At 35.2% G+C, this 18,755-nt stretch overlaps 1 pseudogene; it reads left to right on the forward strand.

The window, feature by feature from the left end:
- Positions 1–232: 232 nt before the first annotated feature.
- On the forward strand, positions 233–950 carry LOC144292057 (dynein axonemal assembly factor 11 pseudogene; annotated as a pseudogene).
- The last annotated feature ends 17,805 nt before the right edge of the window (positions 951–18,755 follow it).

Genomic DNA, 18,755 nt, shown 5'->3' on the forward strand with positions numbered 1-18,755 from the left:
CTTTGAACGATACAGGAGTTTGATGGTGGCAATTCTTCAGTAGCTAAAGTGTGGGATGATAAAGGGAGCTCAGAAGGGATTCAAGAATTTCAGAATTAGTCAATAATTAGGCAGGAAAAGCATATTGTCTTAAATGTGCCAAAAACAGAAACATGTGGCTCAGAGGAAACTTCAAAAATAGCATAAAAACATACCAAAAAAAAGTTACCCAGGCTTTGCCAGACATTGATACACAGATATCACTACTATCCTATCATCTTTAGAGAACAAAGACCACCAGATGCTAGAAACACAAGAAACAGAACTCAATCAAAAGAAGTCAGATGAAAGCAAAGAAGACTTAGCATTCTGGTATAACCTCTCTGAGTTTACAACTGAATCTACATTGGAAACTTATAGACAGATGCAAAAATAATGGAAAGACCAAGAAAAATTAGGTGCCACAAAGAAGAAAGGGAAATCACCAGAACTTTGATCAGTGAAGATAGAAAAGCCTTGAAAATAAATGAACCCCCAGGTGACTTCTCCATGACAGATGATGAAAGACATAACCAGGTCATCCTGGATCTTGCTGTCTATAGATAAAGGCAATTGATGTCCATGTGCAGTCAACTTATATGTGAATAACGGCCAAAGGAAAGTCATTTCAGCTTACACTTCCTGCAGAAGTCAAACCCTAAAGCAGCTCTGCTAGAAAATCTCAAACATCAGAATGTTTAGTAATTTACATGCCCCAAGTAGAAGTAATTACAGGTGGCAGAAAGGCACCCAGGTCTGCGAAAACTACCTTGAACATCAGCAGAGAGCAAACAAAAGAAGCAAACAAACAGAAACCAGAAATGGATTCTCACACCCATAGTCCCTAGGTAGCTAATGTAGTTCAAAAGGAAAAAAGAAAAAAAACACACCCAGAAGTGTTGGATCTGAACAAAAATTATACGAATTGGTAAAGATCCACACTGACAGATAACCCTGGAATGCCTCCATTGATTTGAACATCAGACTGTGACCCAAGAGACTTAGTTTTACTCAGCAAGGAGTGTATATGTAGCATTTGTGGAGGAAACAGAGTTATTTATCAATATTGCTATGCTGTTTTCACTCACTTACTTTGTGTAATGCTACTTAAAGTGAAAAGGAGTAGTTAAATATTCTATAGCTGATTATTTGTCTCCGTCAAGTTTTGGCTAGTGAAAATGCTCAAAAAATTAGTACCAATGATGTAGGACTTTTGGAACCATCTACTATATTTGAACCTATGCATATCCCTCAAAGTAGACTTTTTGCGTGTGCTTGAGAGAAAAGCATAACAGAAAAGTTGTGAAAGAATTGTACAAGACTATGGGATAAATAAAGAAAAATGAAAACAAACATATATAATATATGAATAAATATACATAATGTAAAATCTATGAATCCTTCTATATAAAGATTCATTTAAAACTGGTAAATTAATCTCCAGTGTTGACATTTAGGACATTAAGTAACTATAGGAGAAAGGAGGAGTAGTGAATGAGGTAGGACCAGGTTTTGGGTGCATCTGGAATGCTAGCCATGACTTATTTATTGCCCTGTTTTGAGGTTTCAAGAGTGTCCATGTTTTGATAATTTGACTTTACATTCTCTTTATGTGTGGTATACTTCTGTATGTGCTTGGAAAAAGGAAATTAGCTTAAAGAGGAATATTTGGCAATGGATTTGATAAGTGTAGTGTATATGAAATGTCAAGGGATACAAAAAGCAGTGATCAGTCTTTAAGTTGTCACTATTGAAGAATGAAAGCAGAAATCTTTCAGTGCCAACTTGCCTGGATTCTAATAGACTCTTGAAGTCCTTTTAGTCTGGGGCCTTAATAATTCATTCATAAGTTAAAAGCAAAAGCTTTGCTTTAATATCTAAAAGAGTTATTCTTATTTAAAGCATAAAGCAACTTTGTAATGTTTTTTCTTAGGGATTTATACGAAGCAATCCAAATCTACTCTTTAGATAGGAATTATTCTAATGTTTATCCCTTGCATATCTCAAAAACTTTTTTGACCTGATTAATGTCTTCTGAAGATCCCAAATCCCTAATCTAAACCCATTCATTATTTTACTTTTATGAATATCCATCCTTTATGCTTATTTGTAGCCCTAACCACTTGAAACTCTTTTTTTTTTAAATCTAATCACTGACTCTAATATTTGAGCTCCTAGTTGTCATTACGTAAGTCTGATTTGTCTGTGTCAATGTAATATACCCAATACTCATGAGAAAAAATATATTTTTAGAAGATTCAATGTTGAATGATGTCTGGTTTGGAATCAGGTTGATAATCTTATAACTCTGAAGTTATTGTCTTTGATGATAAAGACTTAAAATCCCAAACACTAACTTAAAAAACAAAGCAAAAAATGCCTCTATTTGACTAAGACAGTTTCCCTTTAATATCCTTATACCAATAGGATGCTGCTTTCCTTTTTTTAATAATAAATTTATTTTTATTGGTGTTCAATTTGCCAACATACAGAATAACACCCAGTGCTCATCCCATCAAGTGCCCCCCCCTCAGTGCCCGTCACCCATTCACCCCCACCCCCCACCCTCCTCCCCTTCCACCACCCTCAGCTCATTTCCCAGAGTTAGAAGTCTTTATGTTCTGTCTCCCTTTCTGATATTTCCTACCCATTTCTTCTCCCTTCCCTTCTATTCCCTTTCACTATTACTTATATTCCCCCAAATGAATGAGAACATATAATGTTGTCCTTTTTTAACACATTTCTGAAAGAAGTTGAAGACAGTACTTGTGAATAACACGTACTAGAGTCACTGGTGCTGCAGTTCATGCCTAGAAAGGAATGGATGTGTCATCTCCATTAAAAAAAGGTGTGTGGGGGGGACATACTAGGAGGGTCATTTTTAAAGAAGCAGGAAAACTACTTTAGTATATGAAAAAACTACTTTAGTATAAATCAATTCAATATTTAATGTCTATTTAGAAAAAATAATATAAAGCATGAAGGATTAAGGATGCCTGGGAAGTTCAGTGGTTGAGCATCTGCCTTCAGCTCACGGGGTCCTGGGATTGAGATCCACATTAGGTTTCCCACAGAGAGCCTGATTCTCCCTCTGTCTGTGTCTCTGCCTCTGTCTGTGTCTCATGAATAAAAAAAAAAATCTAAAAAAAAAAAAAAAACAATAAGGATTAACTGCACTACTACTAAACACTTTCAAAGTGTCTTATATGCTAAACACTATAAAGAGCTTTAATAAAAGGATGTCATATGGAGAATACATATATAATGTACCTGGGTATGGCAATATATTTAATCAATAAGACATTTTGTGATTATTAAATAAACTAGTACATTTTTTAAAAGGCAAGCCATTAAGCAGACTCTTAACTATAGAGAACAAACTGAGGGTTATTGAGGGTTTGGGTGGGGAGTTGGGCTAAATGGGTGATGGGGATTAAGGAGGGTACTTGTTATGAGGAACACTGGGTGTTACATATAAATGAAACACTAAATTCTACACCTTAAGCTAATATTACACAGTATGTTAACTAACTGGAATTTAAATTAAAACATGGGGGGAATAAAAGAAACATTAAACATAAAAACCCACGTATAGCTTTAAAAAATACTAAAAGTTGTAAATGATGTACTTGAAAGGAAAAGAAATGAAGATACTGCATAATAAACAAATGTAGGTTATCAAAAATTATAAGAACTCTTACAAGTACCAAAAAATATTGTATTTATTTATTCATGAGAGACACAGAGAAAGAGGCAGAGACACAGGCAGAGGGAGAAGCAGGCTCCCTGTGGGACTTGATCCCAGAACCCAAGGATCACATCCTGAGCTGAAGGCAGATGCTCAGCCATTGAGCCACCCAGGCAACCCCCCGACAAAAAAATTTAAGATAAAGGAAATACTCTTTAAAATAAGTAAGTATTTACTGTATCTCTGTAAGTATATGTGCATAGTATACACATAACTAAGAAAAACTGTGAGACTCTCATTCAGATATTACTTTGGTTCCTTTTTATTATTATTCTCAAAGATTTCTTAAGATGTTATGAACTTTTGGTAAAATCAATTTTTTTTGAATTATGACAGTGATTGTTGACAACATGAATGAGTAAAAATAGCTTAGCCATTGTTGCTTGCCTTTTAATAGAGTTTAAGTAAATTTAATAGAGCTTAAGGTATCAATTATAGAATATGTTCACTTGCCTTCTGAATAGCAATTTTAAAATGTAACTCCATAACTATATGTGTACTTTGGCTAAAGCAAGAAGTAAAAAAAAAAGGAGATTTTTTTTACAGAAAAATAAAATAAAATAACAAGTCCTTAAAATCCCCATATCTGAAGGGCTCCTCAGTAGTAGTGCTTTTTTCTTTCTGGAAGCATGAAGGATTACTATTCTTTAATAAATAGCATTATTAAACACTGTCACGTATTCTGTTTTTCTCCATGTTCATCTGCTTTATTTCTCAAATTCCACATATGAATGAAATCATGTGGTATTTGCCTTTCTTTGACTGACATTTCGCTGAGCTTAATACTCTCTAGCTCTATCCACATTATTGCAAATGACACCATTTCATAATTTTTGATGGCTGAGTAATCCATATACTACTTAAATATACACACAGCACATCTTCCTTATCGGTTCATCTGTCAATGGACGTTTGGGCTCTTTCCATGATTTGGCTAGTGTTGATAAAGTTGCTATAAACATCGGGGTGCATATATCCCTTCAAATCACTATTTTTGTATCCTTTGGTTAAGTACCTAGTGGTACAATTGCTGGATCATGGAGTAGTAGTATTTGTAACTATTTGAGGAACCTCCATACTGTTCTCCTGAGTGGCTGCACCAGTTTACATTCCAACAGTGTGAGAGGATTCCCTTCTCTGCATCTTTGCCAACACCTTTTGCTTCCTACATTGTTAATTTTAGCCTTTCTGATGGTGTGAAGTGGTATCTCAATGTAGTTTTGATTTGCATTTTCCTGATGGTGAGTGATGGTGAGCATCTTTTCATATGTCTGTTAGCCATTTGCATGTCTTCTCTGGAAAAATGTCCAGTCATAAAGTTACATGTGATTTTGACATAGACTGTTTAGATACTGGATCTCCTAACCACCCTTCCCCTCATCCCACCATCTGGTCCACCTGATAAAGCAAATGCTTTTCATCACTATAGATAATTGGCCACCAGAGTTTGGGTCAATGTGGAAGAAGATTATTGTACCATAAATAGTTCTAGTCTGAGTATTCTTGAGACCATTAGATATGTCCATGAAATCAATAGCTTTTGGTCATTAACGGACTGTCAAGTAATAAAGAATTTTCTTGCCTGACTTGCCTTGAGATAGGACATTGGTCCTTTCCTGCCTTTGGACTCAAATTAAAACATAAGTCCTTATTGGGTCTTTAGTCTGACTGCTTTTAGATTCGACTTTAATACCATTAGCTCTCCTGGTTCTCAAGCTTTTGAACTCAGACTGGATTTAGATCATTGGTTCTCCTGGGCATCCAACTGGCTTAGTATAGATCTCGGGACTTCTCACCATCCATAACCATTTGAGATGAAAGTATAGAGACACACAGAGTATATATATATATATATATATATATATATATATATATATATATATGTGTGTGTGTGTATATATATATATTATTGGTGCTGTTTCACTGGGGAACCCTGACCAATACTGTGACCATGTCAAAATTTATTTAGTTCTTCCAATTATGTATTTAGAATCTTCAAAATATGCTGGCTTAGTTATAAAACTCTTATGGTATTTTATTAAACATATTCTGTCCATATATATTCTCTATATATATTTTTATATAAATTCACATATTCTCTAGATTAATTATACAGTGTGCTGATGTGTATATTATATAAATATATAAATTTATAAAGTGGTGAAACAGCCTGGCGTGAAGTAGGTAATCAATATATATTTTTTAATATTGTTAGGTAAATAATAGACATAAACATTTCTTTAATACTAAAATTGTCCTTGGTTATATTTTTTATATAAAAAATAGTAAGGAAGGAATATTTGGCTCATTTTGGAAGTGATCTCAGCCAGTTCCCAGAGAACAGCTAGAAGGGATCAACTTCATTTTAGAGATAAAGAAAAAGATGATGCTTGGGTAACTTGCCCAAGGTCACAAGCCTATTGTGGAGTAGAGTTGAGATCAGTATCCAGATGGTCTAAGGTAGCTCTATGCTCCTTTTGATTAAACCATGCTGCCTCTCAATTTTACAAGTTCAAGATCTCAGAGGGTTTCTATTTGCTCATTTGTTTTGTTTCTTTTTCAGTCGCTATCATAGGATTTGGGGCCATGGCAACAGCTGCTGCACTGATGCTCCTTGCTTGCCAGTTCTCTGGGATGGCTGGCCATGTAAATGATGGTTGATTATCCTGTTGGCACAATTTTGTGCTTCTAACATCTCTGCCATATGGTCGTGTTTTCCCATTGGAAAATCTGACTAGTTTGTAAACTTTTTTCCTCAAGAGCAGAGACCATGACTCCTACTTCTTTGAAAATTTATTTTGGGCTGGGTATAGTACACACTAGAGCAAGAGCTTGATAAACAAAATGGGGGTTCAGGCCCTTCCTCTCATCTTTCTGTCCACCTAGGACAGATGATACCTCTATTAATTTTCTATTGCTGCTATACCACAAACTTAGTAGCTTAAAGCAATGCAAATATATTATCTAACAGTTCTGGAGGACAGAAGTTTGAAATGGATCACCTCAGGCTAAAATGAAAGGATTAACATGGCTACATTCCTCTCTGTGGGCTATAGAGGATAATCCTGTTCTGTCCTTACCAGCTTCTAGAGGTTTCCCATATTCCTTTGTTCTTCCATCTTCAAGCCAGAAATGGTAGATTGAATCTTTCTCAGATCAAAACATTCTGATGCTCTGTTTCCATCATCTGTCTCCTATTCTCATTCAGACTCTTCTGCTTCTCTCACTTGCAAAGGACCCTTGTAATTACGGTGAGTCCACTGAATAACCCAGGATACTCTCCTTATTTTAACTTCAACTGATTAGCAACCTTAACTCCATTTGTAACCTTAACTCCTATAATCCATGCAGCATAACATATCCACAAGTTCTAGGGATTAGTGTGTGGACATCTTTGAAGGTCTGTTCCACCTACCATAGTTCCTTTTTATCTCTTGGCTATTATTTCTTTATGTGCATTTTTATTATTCAGTTGTGAGCTTCTTGAACATGTTCTAGGCTGCTCACCTTTATACACATTAATCTGAACCTGGTTCCTACTGTGTAGAAGAGGTCAAATACATATTTGATGAAAAAGTGAAAGCATGAAGAAATATGATGCTTAAAAATGTCCTTCCCAGGGACACCTGGGTGGCTCAGTGGTTGAGAGTCTATCTTCGGCTTAGGGTGTGATCCTGGGGGCCTGGGATCAAGTCCAATATTGGGATCCCTTCAGGGTACCTGCTTCTCCCTCTGCCTGTGTTTCTTTTTTTTTTTTTTTTTTTATGATAGTCACAGAGAGAGAGAGAGTGAGAGAGGCAGAAACACAGGCAGAGGGAGAAGCAGGCTCCATGCCCCGGGAGCCCGACGTGGGATTCGATCCCGGGTCTCCAGGATCACGCCCTGGGCCAAAGGCGGGCGCCAAACCACTGCGCCACCCAGGGATCCCTCTGCCTGTGTTTCTGCCTCTGTCTTTGTGTCTCTCATGAATGAATAAATAGAAATCTTTAGAAAAAAGTGGCTTACCTAGAAACAGAAATATGCAATCTGCATGTGTACATGTGAACATTGCTTTATTCATTTAACGAACATTTTGTGTTGTTTACTATATACCAAGAGCTATTCTGGGCACTCTGAACAAAAGCAACCAAAATTCTTGGATTTAGATCCTAGCAGTTGGTGAAAGTCAACAAATAATTAACAGGAAAAAAATAGTACATTTATGCCATGTAAGAAGGTAATGGAAAGTGTTAAATTGGAGTATGAGAAAAATGAATCTATATGTCCACACAAAAACTTGTACATCTGGAACACCTGGGTGGCTCAGGGTTTGAGTGTCTGCCTTTGGCTCAGGGCATGATCCCAGAGTCCCAGGATCGAGTCCCGCATCAGGCTCTCTATGGGGATCCTGCTTCTCCCTCTGCCCGTGTCTCTGCCTTTCTCTCTGTGTCTGTCATGAATAAATAAATATAATCTTAAAAAAAAACAAAAAAAAAAACTTGTACTTCAATGTCCATAACATTATTGTTCATAATAGCCAATGAGTGAAAACAACCCAAAGTCCATCAATTAGTGAATGAATTTTAAAAATGTAGTATAGAGATGCCTGAATGGCTCAGTCAAGCATCTTGACTCTTCATTTCCACTCTGGTCATGATCTCAGGGTTGTGAGATGGAGCCCCATGTCAGGATCCGTACTGGGTATGGAGTTTGCTTGAGATTTTCTCTCTCCCAGTGCCCCTCCCCCTGCTCTCTCTCTTTCACACTCAAAAATGATTTAAAAAAATTTTTAAAAATTAAAAATGTAGTATGTAGGGCTGTGTTTGGAAAAAGGAAATAACTACAAGTGGACACAGGGTTTCTTTTCAGGTTATAAAAATGTTTTAAAATTAAATCGTGGTTATGCAAACCTCTGTAAATATGCAAAAAATTACTAAATTATAAACTTACAGTAAAAAAATTTATGGTTTTTAATTACATCTCAATAAAACTGTTAATTAAAACAATAAAGAAAAGGAAATGTGGAAAGATAATGATGATATGGAGGGTCACCTGGGTGCATCTCTAATTTTCATTACGGTGTTCAGCACAGTTGGATCTCACTAAGAAGAAGATATTTGATCAAAGACTAAATGGATGTGATCAAAGTGCAGATGTATGGGGACACGGGTTCAATCCTGAAACAAAACCTGCAAACCTGTGAAATGTCTCTGATGCAGGAGGGTAGGTGGTATGTGATATGGATAGCGAGGGAGTAAATGTGACAGAACTAGAATGAGTTAAATTGCTAAAAATAAGAGAGATAAAGAGTGGTGCACAGAATGGACAGGGCTCTCTAGCCCACTCTAGCCCATTCCACTTGAGTGAAATGAAAAGAAAATGGAAGATTTTGAGCATAAAATTGAGATATTTTCACTTACATTTTTAAACGATCCTCATAGCTGCTTTGTAGATAATTATTACAGGAGGACAAAGGTGGACACAGGAGAAGTGGGTTGCTCATGTGTGTGTGTGTGTGTGTGTGTGTATGTTGTTGTACTAGGGAAGAATTTTCCCCTAGCTTTATAAAAGCAATATACCATTTTTAGAAAATCTAAGATGCTGGGTATAATTTGGCCAGTCTGCTGTAGACTTTCAGACATCCTAGTTGTATCAGGCAATTCCCTTCCCTTGACCTGTTCTGTTTCTATAAAGAACTGGAGGTGCACACTTATAGAATCATTACAATGATAAGGAAGCAAAATAGATATGGAAACAAAATTTTATCAACCTTGGTAAAATGTAATTTGGTTTAGCTAGTAGATCAAACAAATGAATTAGGTTCTTAGAACTATATGAAGAAAAAACAAAATTAATCAAAGACTTTTAAATCTAAAATAGTAATTATCTGAAGTCTAATGTGAGAAAAAATAAACTGATATTTGGTTTCTACTTAAAAGAACTGTCAAGGGGTGATTGGGTGGCTCAGTTGGTTGAGCATCTGCCTCTGTCTTGGGTCATAAACTCAGGGTCCTAGGATCTAGCTCTATGTAGGGACCCCTGCTCAGTAGGGAGTCTGCTTTTCCCTCTCTCTTTGCCCTTCCCCACTTTTCCTTTATTCTGTCTGTCTCTCAAATAAATAAATCTTAAAAATAAAAAGAACTGTTCAAATTTACATCTTAAAATTATTTAACATTTCCTAAATATCATTTATTTCATTATTTTCTATGGAGACAATTTAGAGAAAGATTAGTAGATTCATATCTCAGAAAATTTCCAATTTTACTTGTTAGAATTTTTTGAAAAGATTATTTTCAAATATAAATATTATTTTTAATGAAAAACGCTCTATGGAAAGCATATTAAAAAATTCTCTTTTGAATCACCCTGCTAACATTCTGAAATAAAAGACTTTTTTTCATTACTTGTGAGTTTTATGGGTATGTATACACATGTGAATTCCTCAAAATGGAAATATTCAATCTTTTAAATTATTGTGTATGAGTTACTAGCACATATATCATCTTCCATTTTATACCTAGCAATAGAGAACAAAAAGAACAGAGAAAGAAGGAGGGGTATATTATCACTAATCTAGCATATTAGTATTATCTTTGATCCTAATTCGTAGCTTTATTTCAACCATACAATATTTTCTTTGATCTATAGGTAGAAAATACTCAATGAACATTTGTCCAAATAAAATATTGAAAATATCATAGTCTTTCAAAAAAATTTTTAAAAGGCTCTTAGTAAAACAAAAAGGATTTAGTTTTCCTTGATCACATTTGTAGCTTTGTTATTGGATCCTACAATGTTGTTTTACTTCAAGTGTAGCCATTTTGTGATGATGTTTTAAAATTTAGAGTTAAATGTAATCCAACAGGCTAGAATGATATTTAATATTTGGGAGTTTGTAAACATGAAAAATAGCTCAGGATCTTTTTCTAATTACACTGGAGTTTTATAACATTGTATTTGGATTTAATGACCATAGTAACCCTACATGGAAGTGACTGCTCTTGAGATGACTGTTATAATGCATACTAGGCTACATTAAATTACATCATAAAAAGGGTTAATGAGTTCATCAGTAAAAAATATATATATATATATTTTTCCTGATTTCTCTTTCCCCCTATGAAATTACTGGACATGCAGTATTGGTGGTATAACCATGTAGGTGAAAAATATATTGGAGCATAATTCACTGTGTAAATGTAAACTTGTAAAACTACTTAGAAAGAAAAATCCATTGTTCTTTCCCACGTTGTGGAGGAACCTTAGTTTATGGTAGTGTATGGTTTTAGTGTTCTGTTAGGTTACACTGTACAGTTAGGCAAAGATATGGAAAAAATCTGGTGGCAATATCCCCCAAATAAGTCATCAAACAGATGTAATCAGGAGCAAAAGCCAGTTAAACTATCTGGTGCCCCCCCTCCCCCCCAAAAAAATAGGAATCTGGATTGCTGTCATAGAGAAAGCCAGTTGATATGGAAATGTTTCATTGTACACCCAGGATAGAGTAAAATATGTTGCCTAACTTCAAACCATGTTTATTGATTCGACATATAGAGAGTTGCAATAAATGTACCCAAACTTCAGTATTTTAACACAATACAAACGTATTTTTTCACTCACACAATCAAATAATATGGTAATGTGGAGCGCCTATCCCATTGGATCTCCTGGGTATTTCCATTAAGTGGTGATTCCAGAGCCCTGCATCTTCCTATCCCCTGGTTCCATCATCCCCTTGGGTTTTGGAGTCCTCTGCTGGGTTTTTTGCATTCAAACAGCCAATGGAAAATAGAAAGCATAAAGGAGATGAGGAATTTGTTTAGATGTGTGATGTGGAAGAGAAATGCATATCACTACTGCTCACATCCCTTTAATGAGAGCTCAGTCAACCAGGACCCTTGTAATTGCAAGGAAGGTGAGGAAATTAGCTCTAGCTCTGTGTCCAATGTCAAAGGTGTGGTGAGCTTATTGGTGCCTCTGCCATGTGGTTTAATTCTTGAGGGTGAAAAGAAGAGGCAACAAACAAAATGTGAATTCAGGAATACGGATCTTCCTGGATTTACAATGGGGTTACCTCCCCAATAAATCACAAATGGAAAATATGATAAGTTAAAATATCGTAAGTCAATATCATAGGTCAAAACTGAATTTAATTCACCTAGCCAACCAAACATCATAGCTTCACCCTGCCCCCCATAAATGTGTGTAGTGCTCAAATGTTAGCCTCGGTTGGGCCCAAAGCATCCTAACAAAAAGTCTATTTTAAAATAAAGTGTTGAGTATCCCACATAATTTCTTGAACACTGTAATAAAAATTAAAAATAAATAGAATGGTTGTCTGGTGCAGAATGGTTTTAAGTGTATTGGTTGTTCACCCTTGTAATCTCATGGCTGACTAGAATATGAGGCTTGCTGCCACTGCCCAGCATCACTAGAGAGAGAATCATACTGCATATCACTAGCCTGGGAAAATATCAAAATTCAAAGTTAGAAGTATGATTTCTAGCGAATGCCTGTCGCTTTTGCATCATCATCATAAAGTCAAAAAATCCTAAGTTGAAATGTCATGTTCCAGGGATATTCAGTAAAAAAAGATTAGAGTGTTTATGAAAACTATTATCAATGCTCAAGTCCACAGCGTTGTCAATAGAAATATGTATCTATTTTTACAGGATAATGTTAGAATGTATGTTTTAACAAAATTCCCCACTGATTCATAGGCCAATTAAAGTTTGAGAAGCACTGCTCTATATAATATATCTCACTTGAAAAATTTACAGTGTACCATATTGTTTAAAAAGAAAACAAGCCTGAGAATTTGTACTGCAAAGAAATTTGTTAACTTTCATTATTATTATGAATAATCTGAATATTCCAACTGAACTTGATCATGATCACTTCTTAACAAGACAACCATCAACATCCCACAGGAGGCTAGTTTTCTGTGAAACTCAGATAGGAAAAATAATTTTTTTAAAGATTTTATTTATTTATTCATGAGAGGCACACAGAGAGAGAGAGGGAGAAAGAGAGAGGCAGAGACACAGGCAGAGGGACAAGCAGGCTCCATGCAGGGAGCCCGATGCAGGACTCAGTCCCGGGACTCCAGGATCATGCCCTGGGCCAAAGGCAGGCACTAAACCACTGAGCCACCCAGGGATCCCCAGGAAAATGGATTTAAATGCACAAAATGGGGAAGAAGTAAAGTCAGAAATTTTAAGTGTTAGTTTTTAAATGGTGTCTCCTCCATAAGCTACCTCTGAATTGGAAGACTCATTCCAGTATTCCCAGTTAGATAGACTGATTCTAACATGAAGGATTTTAGTTCTCCATTCATTTGTTATTCTGCCTACTATTTTCAAACACTCAGTTAAGGTCTGTGAAACCAAGAGTGATCCAGGATTTCAGCAGAGGAAGAGGGAAAATAAGTTAAAATAGGATGTGAATATAAAATGTTTACAATGGGTGGACACATCCATTTGGATAGACTGTAAGTGAATTTGCCTTAAAATGAACCCTCATTTGGGGATCCCTGGGTGGCGCAGCGGTTTAGCGCCTGCCTTTGGCCCAGGGCGCGATCCTGGAGACCGGGAATCGAATCCCACGTCGGGCTCCCGGTGCATGGAGCCTGCTTCTCCCTCTGCCTGTGTCTCTGCCTCTCTCTCTCTCTCTCTCTGTGACTATCATAAATAAATAAAAAAATTAAAAAAAAAATGAACCCTCATTTGTTGCAAACTCCACACACTCTATCAAAACGTTGTAATATTAGAATTAGCCTATTGAAAACTGAGGTCCTCACTGATAACACTGGATTGGCTCTGAATTGTTTTACGTATTCAGGATTCATTAGATGGATGGATGGATGGTTGGATAGACAAATATCAGAGAGTAGAAAAAAATTATTGGATTTGGAATCAGTTACCTAAATTTCAGTCTTGGTTCTTTAATTCTAGAATACTGTAGTGGCTTTAAACATAGATTTCCATTGAGAAGTGGAATCTCCTTGCTCCATGAATCTGGGTGGGCTTGTTACTATTTCGTGGAAAGAAAATGATAGAGGTGAGACTATGTGTCCTCTAAGGCTCAGTCATAAAAAGTTATGCAACCTGTCTTGGAAGGGTTGCACTGATTGAAGTCAGTCACCGTGTAAGTTGACTACCCAGAGTCTACCGTGTTGGAGAGGCCACTTGTAGAAGCACCAGTCGCCAGCTACAGCTGAGCTCCAAGCCAACAAAGAGCATTAGCTGCCCCTTAAACTGTGTGAGTGAACCATTTTGAAAGTCCGGCCAGGCTCAGTCTTCAGGGTACTGCAGCCCCACATGGTGTTTGACCAAAGTCACATGAGAGACTCTGAACAAGAATTGCCCAGCTAAGCCCTTCTCAAATTCCTGACCCACAAAACTGTAGGCAAAATAAAGTGGTTGCTGGTTTCAGCTATGACAAAATTAATTTATGATGCAGCGGTAATAACTATAACAGTGTTCTGGGGTGAGTCACTTACTCTCTTTAAACTCTTACGCCTTATCATCTCTTTAATACCGTCGCAAGGCTTAAAGGATATTATAAATCTTAGAATACTGAGAAAATACTTGTAGTTTTATTTTGTTCACTTATTTATATGTTTAACTCAACATATGTATTGAATACTTACTATATTTCAAGTCTTTTGTCTCTATAGTAGCTTCCTATTCCTTTCATTTTAAGAAAATAAATTCCTTAAAAGTATAACATAGCAGAATTGAGTTAAACATGAAGCTATGGATACATTTTAAGAGCAGTTGGGGGCGGGGGGAGAAGTATGTCTCAAACTAAAGTGAAAAGCAACCAAAAATTATAATGTGAGAGTTTGATGACTATACCCTGCACATTTTAAAGACATAATATATATATATAATTATAAGGTGTATAATCTTAGCTGAAACACAGGCAGCTGCGTGTATCACCCAGCTTTTATTTCTGTTGATTCTGTTCTGAGGCACTATAATGTTCTGGAAGAACTGTTTTGATGAACAAGTTAATCCTGCTCTTAAAGATTAATAAGAACATTTAATTCATTTTAAATTTACTCTATTGTCTTTAATAGCCAAATAAACCAGGAGGGTGGGGAAGGTTGTGGCTTAATTTTCCATCTGCACAATGTGGCTTAACTAAATGTGATTTAATGAGTTAAATTAAATGGGTGTGATATATCAAATTGCACTTCCTGAAGAGAAAAGCAAATTCAATGATGTGAGCCACCAAACACAGGTGTTTTTTTTTTTTTTTTTCTCCTTCACTAAGGAAACTAAAATATTTCTTAAATCAGCTGTTAAATACCTAAGTGATATGCTTTTGGTTCAGATCTGATGTCATTAATATTTATTTTTAATCAGCTCTTTTTGGATACAGCTTCAGACCCATTTTTAAGAATGTTGACAAATTTAGACACTTGTGTAACAGCCAGCACACACCAAGATACAAAACATTTGTCCCACGTTATAAGTTTGTCTATGAATTTCCCATTTGGTGTCCATCCCTTTGCCTAAAAATCGTACCCTGTCCAGGCAACCACAGATCTACTTCATGTGATTATGAATGTGATTTGCATCTGGCTTCTTTTGGTCATCATAATATTGGGATCCATCCATATAGTTGCACATATCATAGTCCATTCCCTTTGGGATGAATAGAATATACTTACATGGATATATCACAGTTCATGTAACCTTTCCCTTGTTAATGGACATAGGGTTGTTTCTAGATTTTGGTTACCATGAAGAAAGTTGCTACAAATGTTCATATACAGGTCTTCATGTAGACGTAGGTTTTTATTTCTCTTGGGTAAACACTTAGGAGTAGAATCGCTGGTAATTGCATGTCTAATTTTATAAGAAACTGTCAAATTGTATTAAAAGGTGATTGAAATACTTGTCATTCCCACAACAGTACATAAGAGATCCAATTGTACCATGTCCCCTTTCAGTTTTGTAGTTCGTTTCAATGTTAGCAATTCTAACGAGTGCTTGCTGATATTACTTTGTGGTTTTAATTTGCATTTATTTGATGACTAAAGGTGTTGAACATCTTTTCAAGTACTTATTTGCTCGTTCTTTGGGTTAGTGTCTGTTCAATTGTTTTGCCTGTTTTTATCTGGTTATTAGTCTTATTAAGTTGTAAGGACTTATTACATATTCAGGATATAGTCCATCAGATTTATATTTTGCAGAAGTTCCCCACCACCTATTTTGTGGTTTAAGTTGTTGGTTTCTTTGCAGTGTTTCACAAAGTGTACAAGTTACCAATTTGGATGAAATTCAAGTTATATTATTTTTTTCTTAGGGTTTGTTCTTTTGATGCTCTAAGTATTTTTGGCTAACCCAAGATCACTAGGATGCCTTATAAGATTTTATTCTGGACTGTGCTAGTTTTAACATTCACATTTAGGTGTCTAATTCAATAAATTGAAGCTTATTGAAATAAATTTCTGATTGCCTGAGTTGGATAGCACATTGTTGGGTTGATATTGTTTAAAAAGACGATTGTTTCCTCATTAAATTATCTTAAAAGATTTGTCACAAATGAATCAACTTGAAAGAAAAAGAAAGAAAGAAGAAAGAAGGAAAGAAAGAAAAGAAAAAGAAAGAAAGAAAGAAAGAAAGAAAGAAAGAAAGAAAGAAGAAAGAAAGAGAAGGAAAGAAAGAAAAAGAAAGAAAGAGAAAGAGAGAAAAAAAGAAAGAAGAAAAAGAAGGAAAGAAAGAAAGAAAATGTCAAATGTATAGATCAGTTTGAAGAGAATTGACATCTTACGATATCTTGGTGTTGTAATATATAAACACAGTATATCCCTCCATATATTTAGGCTTTCTATAAATTTTTCCCAGAAATGATGTGCAGTTTTCTGTGTGTTATCTTCCATGTATTTTCTCAAACTTACTTGTATTTCATTATTTTGGTACCATTGCAAATAGTATTTAATGCTTTTGCAAATAACATCATCTTTTCTTTTTCAGCTTCATCATGATAATTGCCTACCATATATTAAATAATATTGTGTTAAATACATATTTTAGTTCTGATAGGATTTTTGTAGTTTCATTGATATTTTCTGCATCAACAATTCTACCATCTATAAATTTAAAAAAAGTTTTATTTTTTCTCCAATTTGTATACATCCTATTTTTACAATGCTAGGACTTCCTGTAAATTTTGAAGACAAGTGGTTGATAGTGACATGCATGCCCTTATATTCTATGTCTATTCATTCTGTTTCAATTAACGAAAACAGTTTTGACATCTCAAAATATTATGCAAGTTTTATTTCTCATTTCTCCTTCAGTTTCATGTTTTTTATATGTCTTGGCACTGTTATTAGATGAATACACATTTAGAATTGTAATGTTCCTTGATGAGTTGATTATTTTTATCATTATGATGTGTCTCTCTTTACCACCTATAATGATTCTTATTCTGAGGTCTACTTCCATATTAATATACACAATCCAGTTTTTTTTTAAAATTAGTGTTTGCATAGTGTGTGCTTTCCAACTTTACCTTTATCCTATATATGCATTTTTCATTAATATTTCTTGTAGAGAGCAAACTGATTGATTGTGCTTTGCTATCAATAGCTTTGGTTCAAGTTTGTCACTTTAAACCAAAGTTTGCTCATTTATTTATACTATATGCTCTATTTCTTTTTTTCTTCTTTTCTGCTTTGCTTATTATTTTTTTCCATTAATTAATATTTACTTTCTCTTACTTCTGGGACTCTAATTACATTTTTTAAGTCTCACTGATACTGGCTCACAAGTCATTGATACTTGGTTTAATTTTTACAGTCTTTGTATTTCATTTTAAATAATTTCTCCTGCTGTATATTCAAGTCCACTAATCTTTTCTTGTGCTATTTCTAGTCGGTTATTAAATCTTATTTGGCATATTTTTTATTTTAAATATGTATTTTATATCTCTAGATATTCTGTTTGGGTCTGTTTTAATAATTCCATCTAACTTACCATTGTGTTCACATTTTTATTGAACATTTGAATGTGCTTGTGTATGTATGATTTTAATGTCCATATTTGATAGTTGTGTAATTGCTACAGGTAACTGAGTGATTCCCAGAGGCATGTAAGTGCTTAAATTCATTCAATTTATGGCTCTTCTGTAACTGTTATTTCCTTGACATTTTTTTTCTCATCCAACTTGTGTCCTTTATGACATATGTGCATATTGATTTTCAATCAGAGACTCCACTCTGAAATAGCCTTCCTGTCTTGTTCTCCCTAACCTATCCATGTACTCTTGTCTTAATGAGTCTTCTGGTCTCTGCTTGGCTTCCCATGTTTTGCTGAAGCTGGAACATGCTTCACTGGAGAAATTGTCAGGTTCACCTCATTTGTTGATTTTCCCTTTGAGATTGTTGTCTTGCATTGGCTATTAGCCAGGGTCCCAAAACAGCTGTTTCAGATATTTTGTTCAATTTTCTATTTGTTAGAGCAGGAGGGGACTTATCATTATGAATGATCTTTCATGAAGAGAAGTAGAAATTTCCTCATCCTATTTTAAATGCAAAAAATTGGCAAGATGAAATTAATGTGCACTTTGCCATTACGTTTCTAATTCATATGATACATATTAAATGCATTTAAAAAACCAAATAATATACAATAGTATATTTAAAATATTGAGACAGACGTAATGAAGCAAAGTACTCTGAATTATCTGAATTAGTTGTCAAATGCTCTTGATATTAACCCTATTAGCCCTATTTCTACTACTAACCATTGGCTAGATTTTATTTTTGAACACCAAATACTCTAGTTCTTTTTTGAAGTGCCCCCTGTCGGAGGGAAGATTATAAGGTTTGACCCTGAATAACTCAAAATCAGCTATGAGATTGACATGGCTAGGAGAATGTGAACAGAGATGCCATGTACTATTCCTGGGTAGGGGCTTTGTCACATTCTTTTCCTTCACGAGCTCATTCCATGTAGGAGTTGCTCTATCAAAGAGTAGGATCCTGACTGAA

The sequence above is a fragment of the Canis aureus genome, chromosome 21 (assembly GCF_053574225.1).
Source record: "Canis aureus isolate CA01 chromosome 21, VMU_Caureus_v.1.0, whole genome shotgun sequence".
Classification (NCBI taxonomy): Eukaryota; Metazoa; Chordata; class Mammalia; order Carnivora; family Canidae; genus Canis; species Canis aureus.